The sequence below is a fragment of the Ranitomeya variabilis genome, chromosome 4, assembly GCF_051348905.1.
Source record: "Ranitomeya variabilis isolate aRanVar5 chromosome 4, aRanVar5.hap1, whole genome shotgun sequence".
Classification (NCBI taxonomy): domain Eukaryota; kingdom Metazoa; phylum Chordata; class Amphibia; order Anura; family Dendrobatidae; genus Ranitomeya; species Ranitomeya variabilis.
Window position 1 is genome coordinate 65,383,604 of NC_135235.1, and position 8,118 is coordinate 65,391,721.

General features: G+C 38.5%; 1 long non-coding RNA gene across 1 annotated transcript; it reads left to right on the forward strand.

The window, feature by feature from the left end:
- Positions 1 to 1,391: 1,391 nt before the first annotated feature.
- Positions 1,392 to 7,490, forward strand: LOC143768400 (uncharacterized). The gene is made up of 4 exons (XR_013213846.1): positions 1,392 to 1,508; positions 2,913 to 3,021; positions 6,845 to 7,195; positions 7,345 to 7,490. It is a non-coding gene; the product is annotated as an uncharacterized LOC143768400 (long non-coding RNA).
- The last annotated feature ends 628 nt before the right edge of the window (positions 7,491 to 8,118 follow it).

Consider the following 8,118-nt stretch of genomic DNA (forward strand, 5'->3'; position numbering starts at 1 on the left):
TCCCTTAATGTATATTATGGCCACAAAAATAAAAATAACATTGTGCTCAGTAAAATAAAGAATTCCTCCGCTCATCAATTAGTTAAGGGAAGATTGTTTATCCCTTGTAATGCAGAGCCACTCATTTTTTCCAGTTATCTGTAGCTGAGTACTGGAACCGATTGACCAAAGTAGAGTCTGAAGCCGAGTCTTGAAAGCCGTCTCTGGGGCTCTAATGCACTTGCAGTAGTTTCATTTCCAATAATGTGCTGAATAGTGTGAAGCAGAAACAGTTCTCCAGATCCCAAAAGGACTCCGATGTTATTACTACATTTACTCATTATAGGATCAGCTTACAGACCTTAGGTTAGAGCCTTCATCGAGAGGAACGACTCCTAATTAGTGCCAAAACCTGCCACTGTCTGTCTTCTCGTAGTCAGCACCTGTAAGAGGGCACTTCAGTATGGCTGGCATAATAGTAAGACTGGTCTACGTGGCAAGTGCTATCAGATTTACCCTTTCCTGTTGCAGGTTATTTAGCTTCCAGTAGCAAAGTAGAAGATTTAGATCTTCATCTCCAGATTTGGTGATAGATCGTAGATGATGAGGAGCTCTTCACGGCTCCAGTAAAGAGGGACATATCATAATTTCCTCTTCACATGAAGGATGTTTTTTCAAGAATGAGACCTTTAATATCCCTGCTTCTAATGCCAATGGGTACCACGGGTACCACAGCTTTGTAGATTGGACATATATAAGTTAAATTAAACAGAGGCTGGACAGACATAGGTCTGAGATGGTTCAGTAATCCTACATTGGGCAGGGGGTTGGACACGATGACCCTGGAGGTCCCTTCTATGATTCTATGTATCAGCTATTAAACATATGTACTTTAAAATGCTGTATCAAATTATTGTTAAAGGAGTACTTGACATTGGACATCCACACATGAGCACTGCGGGGACGGACATAACATTGGTGCAACATGTGCACGGTGCAGCCGCACATGGACCAAAGGAGTAAGGAGGCCCATTTCCACCTCCAAAGCAGGTGGAATTGTATATTATGATGAGCTATTGGACGGGACAGGGCCCATATACTGTTCTTGCACAGGGGTCCTTTTCTGTCTGTGTCCGTTAGCGGACCACTCAACTACCCAATCTAACACAAACTGGTTTTACTACAAGAAGCTGTTTAAAAGGTTGTTTCCTCTCAGAAAAGTTTTTCCAATAACTTTCCTTATTAGTAAAAAGTAATAAAAAAAATTAGTAAAAAATAATTAAAAAAAATAAATAAATTGTGTTTTAATTAACCTGCCCAGGTTAAGCCCTGAGTCTCTGCTGCTGCTCCTTGTGTCTTTTACCTTTTTCAGCGCTGACATCACAATGACAGCATTGCAGCCCGTCAATGAGATCAGAGGCTCATGCTGTGTACACAGATAGAGCGCCTTAGCTTAGTTGTCTGTAACACTGCAGACAACGATGGACACCGGGAGCAATGGCGGACACTCTGCTCTTGACTCCAGCAAGGTAAGTAAAGCACAGTTTATTTATTTGTACTACTAATGGAACTAATAAGAAAAAACTTTTCTGAAAGGCGACAACCCCTTTAAGGTCTCTTTTCACAAACGAGATAAAAGAGTGGTGATGAAGTAATTTGATTGGTGCGACATTTACTTAAAATGTAATTGTGCATTGTGATTTTTTCATATGAGCAGTCATTCAGATGATTGTTCATTTCTCATCCCTAAATATAGACATTTTATTGCGTATGTCAGTTTTTGCACATCTGTTTTACTAGTCCAATTTGACAACATACATGTCACACGTGTTCTGTCGCCTGTTGCCAAATTTTGTTCTCTGTATGTGTAGATACTTGCCTGTTATGTCCCTTTCTTCCAAAAGTTGAATAATTGATGTTGAAAAGATTGTCAAAAGCTATTTACAGTGTTGCATAAAACGTATGGTAAAATAAAAAGTGGCAATGGCAATGGACAGGATAGTTTAAAAAAAACATGTCTAAGAATGTGGGAGCCTGTATCAGAAGCAGTAGCACCACCACTGGCGCCAACCTTTCAGGCAGCAGTACCAAACACAGGCCACAACTGGCCTCCTTTGCCTCTGGGAAACATATTTTTGGGGAGAAAGTGGAAGGCGTTATGGAATAAATGGTAAATCATATATTGCTCACAACAGTAAAATGTTACCTCTGACAGCGACACTATCAGTTTCAGTCAGTGTTCTGCAAAGAACGGGCTGTCTGATTACAAATGATTGTGAGGGATATTTTTGGTACCAGTTTTAATTTTAAAAAAATGTTTAAGAAACATGAAAATTCAGTGTCCTGTATTATTAATTAATTAATTAATTTATTTATTTATTTGTGTGCATTTACTCTAAGAGACAATCTAATTTCAGAGAACCATCACAAATGTGTTAACTTTTCTATTGTTTTTAGAGGGCTCAATGAAAAGAGTAAATCCCATAGTCTGTTTTTTCTCATATTGACAAAGGTATTGTGAAAGAATCTCATGAATGTTTTTGCTAAACGGAAAATGACCTGCTCATACATCTATTCTGCCAGAGGCTTATCATGCAAATCAAGTGATGTATTGCACAGTATATGTGGAAACTTCGACTGTGAATAGACGTTAAAAATTCCTTCTCCGTAACATAGAAATCAAAAATAAAGCAAAAATTGGTAAATGTTCAATCAAGCTGTGTAAGCATGACCTGAGCCCTGCCCAATATTACGAAAAGTGGGTCAAACTTCCTAATATAGAGCACAATTAATATTATTGATCCACTACTCAAGATAATATGATGGCAGGGTTCCAAACCAGCAAAAATATGGAAAGAATGAATGAAGTAGACTCATAGTATCTGATGTGGTCATAACAAACTTTTTTTACTCTTTCCCCCATTGATTTACAGTTGTGAATATTCCTGAGCCAGATACATCCTCCGTGATCATCAGTCATTACTGAGGGGGGCTAGGAGAAAGCCTCCATAACTTGTCCAGCTTACTCACAATAAGCTGCAGGTAAATAGGAAAACATATTTTTATGAGGAATCCAAAAGATTTGTCACCGGATTATTAAATAGACTTAATGAGGCTCTTGTACTATGGAAATCCATGTAAGAATTGCAGGAATTACTGTATAATCCTTTTTGAAAGTTGAATCCCAATCTTTGCCCACACATCTCCTCAGTGTCTCTCCTCCCAGCGGAGATGGCAGTCGGCTCAGTCCAAGCTGCCTCTGTCAGTTGGCTGAATACACTTGGACCAATGAGCTCTCTCACTCTTTAACTGGAATATATTGCCATATTGACATGGATTTTCAAAGTAAGTACAACAGCCTCATCAGGTCTAACCAATCTTTTAAGCAATGCATGTAGTTTGTATTGTGAAATAAAATATATTATTCACTTAGAACAATTCATTTTTTAGAGGGTGTCTCCTGAAGCTAAACTGGTCATTCCACCTTGCACCCCCTCTTACCCTACTGATTAGAGTATATGTCGACATGTTGTGTTGTTCTTGTGATATGCAGTTTCTGGTATTATTTTCATGATTTCTCCTCAGGCTTCTCATAATCGTCTCCTGGACGTATGTGGCTTTTTGTTTTTTTTTTGTATCAGCCACTAATTCAAAATTACTCCTAACCATATAAAGTGATTTTTCTGGGGCAGGAAGATCCCAAAACTGACCAGGGGAACCACCGTGTGATTCTGTGAATGATCCAGACTGTACATTGGCCCACGCTATCTTAATATGCCATGTGGGGCACAAACACAACAGTATTACCTTCCCCAAAAATACAGCTCAAGAGGCAAGAAAGAATATGTCGGGCCTCAATCATTCATTCATTCATTCATTTCTTACAGTGCTCTGATAAAATGAAAACTGAGATCACACACGTTATACGATCCTTTATATTCAATTTAGAAAGATTCTGATTAAAAACAAAACCACACAACCTGCACGATTGACACGGCCTCGGCTGCCTCTGTCACATTGATGTGAGCGGCTGAACAACCGTTTTAGTGAATGAAGGACTGCGCCGGTTCATTGCCATTAATTACACCCTTGACAGTTTACTATCATTTTGAAAAGCCATCAGAATGATGGAACATATTTGTTAAAGAGATATATCCGTGTCTGGAGGTAACCGCATATCAGATGATAGCTGCTTGCATATGTGTTACAGCTATAGATTGTTCTCCGAAGGCAGGTCTAGGCTCGTACTAAATGTGCAATGAGAAATAGATAAGTGCACACCGGGGACACGGGAGAGTAAACGGTATAAAATAGTCATATTTAAAGGTAAAATATCATCACATAATCATAGAGCAAAATGAGGAAAAACAACCTCTAATACAAGTGGCTAGCAGAAATTGTAATTATGATTGCTTTCTAACACTTTTTTCGAGTTTGTTTTTTAGGAAAAAAGTTGTGGTGATGAGACCCAAGATGCGACGTGAAAGTGCAATTTTGGCTGTATAGTCTGAGCAGTAGAAACCGCAGGGTCAAAAAATATGTTTTATCATATTTTATAATGTTTTCTCTTTAGTTATGCCTACTATCGGAATTAAAGAAGCACTCCTCCTACTCCCATAAAAGTTTTCATCCTCTAAATATATTGCAATCACAATACTATATAGCACGGTGTACTTACAATTGTCATTTTCCCTTCTACCCAGTTAATTCTTCTCTTGCTCATTAGTAGAGTTGAGCGAATTTGTTCGGTTTCAGTTCCGAATACGATCGGCATCGAATATTGTTTTGCAATATACGTCCAACACAGCCGAACGTCATTAGAGTCAATGGGAGTAGAAATTACTGAATTTGTTCGCAACTGATCATCAAACATACATTCGGCACGAATAGGGTTCGAATATGGCAAATTCAGATTCAGCGACCAAATCCAAACAAATTCGCTCAACTCTACTCATTAGGACTATGACATCTTGTGATTAAAAACTGACAACCTGAATAGAGCCTAGAAGGATTCAGCTAGTCTTTTTTAATCACTTGACATCATAGACCCAATGGGAAAGAGAAGAATTAGAAGGGCAAAATGAGCAATTGTATGTACATAGTGCTATATAGTATGATGACTGCAATATATTAGGGGGATACAAATTTTGATGGCAGTGCTTCTTTAAAGCGACCATCCACCCTGGAACTGAAAAGTAACCATCCATTCCTTTATGTATTATTATTATTATTTATTATTATCATTTATTCCAATATATAGTCATTTCTTATGCATAGTCATCCTGCCTGCGCTCTCTATTTTTCTCCTGCTGCCTCCTCCACTCAGATCAGTGTTCCTTTACTTTTGCTTGCACAGTGGCATGGGGTGGGCATTAGGAAGCAAACTCCTCTTCTTTTCTAATTACTGCCCTCCTAATGCCACCTTAGTGGCCTACTTTGAAAGCAGGTGGAACAGAATGTCAATCTGAGTGGAGAAGGAAGCTGGAGGAAAAAGGAGTCACAGATGGGGTGATTGCCTACTCATGTACAATGTATAGTTACTTTTGAATTCCAGGGTGGAGGGTAAATATTATGTAGACCCTAAGAGGAAGCTTTAGGGGTCTGATAGTCTTTCCAATATGCAAACCAAGTGGGGTCAGAGGACATAGTAATATGGCTACATCCTTATTTAGTTGATTATGACAATAGCCTTCTTAGAACGCAATTCCCAACTTTTGTAAATGGTTCTCAGGGAGACTTGGTCACACAATTAAAAAACAAACAAACTGTCATACAGAAAACAGATATGGTCAGTCACAGCCAATCAGAGCTCAGCATTTAATCATTTAAAAAAAAACTTCCCATTGATTGATTCAGACCACAGGACCAGTTTTAGTAAATTTTCATAAATGAGTCCCATTGTTTCCCTTATTAACTAATCGTGGCTATTACTTTCTTTCTACAAATTATCCCAACATGAAGTCCCAGTAAAAACTCGATTCATTAATAAATATATCTCTTAGATCTTGTCATGTCCCACGACTTGGGAATCATAAAGTATTATATAATTGCTATTATGCTACAATGCAGTAAGTTTTGTCTATTAAAAGTTTGTCCACCCTCTCTCCCTGTCTGCCTCCCTAGCTCTGATGTCAACAACCTCGCTTCCCTTTTCCTCATTCTGTGCCAGCCATCTTAGGAAGCGTATGTCTAGCAGATCTGGTACAGAATAGTCTGTTTTACCTACTGCAATTGAACATACTGCAAGAATTTCCCTTGAAATAAATCTTCGGGAATCTTCATACATCATGTAGTCGAGTTAAAGCTATCTCATAATATATCTAGGTGTGAGTACTGGCATATAGTGAGGAAGCCTAGAAAGGGTACCGTACAGTCGAAGCTTTGTTATGGAGTCAGAATAGACCTGATGAAGCAGCTGTACTTGCTTTGAAAATCCATGTCAAAAGCGTTATGAAATCTTAATATTCCAGCGCTGGAATCATAAAGTGATAATTTTAATATTAAGCAGGAAAACTCTCAAATTGATTAGAATGACAATTTAAAATGGATTTTCAAAGTCTATCCACAGATTTCACTATACAAGCTTCTTGCATTATTATATAAGTTTGTTAGACCTTATAAAATTGGTGTACTTGAAAATCCATTTTAAATCGGCATTATAATCATTTTGAGAATTTTCCTGCTTAATATTAAAATTATCATTTTATGATTCCAGCTCTGGAATATTAAGATTTCATATTTTCTACCATAATTTGCTAAATAAATCTTGCCAAATCAGAGAAGGTGATTTTCTGGATTTGTTTTCTCATTTTGACTCTCATAGTTGTTGTCTACCTATGATGTCAATTACAGGCCTCTCTTACAGGTGATGGTGAGGAGCAGAGGAGTTAGATGCAACGAGGACTAGACAGATGATGGTGAGGAGCAGAGGAGCTAGATGCAACAAGGACTAGACAGGTGATGGTGAGGAGCACAAGAGCTAGATGTGACCAGGACTAGACCAGTAATGGTGAGGAGCAGAGGAGCTAGATGCGACGAAGCCTAGACAAGTGATGGTGAGGAGCAGAGGAGCTAGATGCAATGAGGACTAGACATGTGATGGTGAGGAGCAGAGGAGATAGATGCAACAAGGACTAAACAGGTGATGTGAGGAACAAAGGAACTAGATGCAACGAGGACTAGACCGATGATGGAGAGGAGCAGAAGATCTAGAGAGGTGAGCAGTAAGGTGAATGCAAGTATTTTTTGTATTTTGTAACCCTTTGATGGCTATTACAGTTCAGTTTTGGCAAATACAAATTTTTGAAATATTTGCATAGAACCCAATTTGACTTGAATATATTCACTCATCTCTGTCTGCTACAGCCACTTCCTTGTGTGCAGGAAGAATTTGTGAAACCATTGTGAGGATATGCAGGAAGCAGAGGATATATCGCGCCAAGAACATCTCATTTGGCTTCACAACACAACAAACATCTGCACAAGCAAATGATACTACTTTTAAGAACATGCAAATGATAAAACTCTAAGATGAGTTGTAATTGCAGTAATAAAAACCATTATTTAGTAATTAGCACATAATGGCTGGCTCGGTACGTATGCTATAAATTACAGCATCAAATCTGAGCACGTGGTCACTTGTCACTGAGGAGAAGGGGAGTTGTCTCTTATCCTTCTTTTCAGGGCAAACCCCTCATTATAAACTACTTTATGTTCTTGGCTCACTAATGTCCATTAGCTCACACTCGGCAAAAAATGTCTAAAAGGAAGTTAGTTTAAAATTCCAATTATTTATTAATTAATGATGCTCCTCTCCCTGGTGATTAATAGTTGAAAGAGACTTTGTCACATTCTTGCAGGCTCAGACCCTCTCTTGGGGAGGTCATCAAGTCTTTTTATCAGCCCCTGAGGCTAGCACTGGCACCAGGCAGTCTGAGCCGGTGTTGTACATTTGGACAGTGGAACATGTTTGTTTTGGTATAAGATGGATCGTAATTGGAGTGAAGAAAAAAAAACAAAAAACAAATGTAGCCATGATGGAAACTTGTATGGAACTATCTATGAAGACAGATTTGAGAAGCACAGGAGGAAACAGCTGAAGGGACTTTGAACATACTTGGTCTTAAAAAGCAGGGCAAT